A 1862-nucleotide genomic window follows, 5' to 3' on the forward strand; every position below is an offset into this window, starting at 1 on the left:
TGAATTAATTAGATTTCTTAGTAATACATTGAAAAAGGATTCTAGTATTAGTTGGATAGTTGAAGACAAGCAAGCTTTTGAGGAAATTAAAATGGCTTTGACTAGAACACCGGTCCTCACAAGTCCAAAGTTTGATAGAGATTTCATAATATTTTCCTTTGCATCAGAACACACCATAGTTGTTGTTTTACTACAAAAGGATGACCAGGGATGTGAAAAACCAATAGCCTTTTTTATTAAAGAACTTAGAGATGCACCTCTAAAATACAAAATCATGGAAAAACAAGCCTTTGCACTGGTGAAAGCTATTAAAGACTTTAGAGTCTACATATTGTATTCCCATGTAATAGCCTATGTGCCAAATGCTGTTGTCAAAGACATCTTAACTCAAGATGGAATTTAGAGCAAACGAGGTAAGTGTATTGCTGCTATATTGGAATATGATATTGAAATAAGACCTAAAAAGCTCATAAAAGGGTAGGGATTAGCTAAACTCATGACTGAAACAAATTGTCAAGCCCTAGACATTAATGAATAGGAGATGGGGACTCCATAAATCAGCCAGGCCTTCTTAGATTCACCATGGTATGCTAATATAACTTATGTATTATTAGACCTGTAGGCTTCTCCATAGTTATCCAACACAAAGAAAAGGTTCTTAAAACTGAAAACTGCAAAATTTTGTATTTTAGATAATGCTTTATTTTGGAAAGGTATTCTGTTGAACTGTTTGGTAAAAGAAGAAGCTGGCAAGGTTCTCCAAGAATTTCATGCAGGAGACTGTGGTGGGCACCTTTACTAGAAGGCAACTGCAGAAAAGATCCTGAGGGCTGGATTTTATTGGCCAACCTTGTTCATCGATGTAAAGAAATTTGTCACTGCTTGCCATAAATGCCAAATCTTTTAGGGCAAGAGAAAACTACTACCTTTACCCCTGAAACCAATCTCCACCGAAAAACCCTTTCAATAATGGGGCTTAGACTTCATTGGAGAAATCCATCCTCCATCTTCTGGCTAACATAAATGGATTCTCACTGCCACAAATTATTTCACCAAATGGATAAAAGCCATTCCCTCTAGACAAGCCACTGATATTGTGATTATAGGATTCTTAGAAACCAACATCTTGTCTAAATGTAGTTGTCCTGAGAAGATCATAACTGATAATGTTGCTGCCTTTAAATCCAAGAAAATGATAAGTTTCTGTAATAAATACCATATCACTCTAGGCCACTCCACAGCCTATTACCCTTAAGGTAATGGTCTAGTTGAGTCTTCCAATAAAAACCTAATTAATATCATTAAGAAATTATTTGAAGAGAACAAGAAAAACTGGCATAAGAAACTTACTAATGCATTGTGGGCAGGCAAACTTACTACAAAGAAATCCATTGGAACTAGTCCTTATGAATTAGTCTATGGCATGGAGGCTGTATTTCCTTCATCCTTAGGAGTTCTAGTAATGAAACTACTTTAGGAAGCTCAAGTGGAACCCAATGACATTCAAAGGAGAATAAATCAGACCATCCATTTGCAGTAGACCAGAGAGGAAGTATATCAGAGATCTCAAGTGGTACAAGAGAAACTTAAGAAAATATTTGATAAAAGAACCAAGGTAGAGGAATTCTACATCGGAGACAAAGTTTTAAGATGGGATTCTAGGAGAGAGGACAAGGGAAAACATGGGAATTTTGACTTCCTATGGAAAGGACTTTTTGTTATCCATGCTTTACAAGGGAACAATACCTACTATCTCAAAAACTTGGATGACACAGAAACAGAAGAAGGGCCAGTTAATGGTCGGATGCTGAAGCATTACTATGATCCCACTTTTTAATGTATTATGATTTTAACATGTAAAT

This window comes from Pinus tabuliformis, chromosome 1_2, assembly GCF_031772625.1.
Source record: "Pinus tabuliformis cultivar Carrire ecotype Pingquan chromosome 1_2, CPIR1, whole genome shotgun sequence".
Taxonomy (NCBI): Eukaryota; Viridiplantae; Streptophyta; class Pinopsida; order Pinales; family Pinaceae; genus Pinus; species Pinus tabuliformis.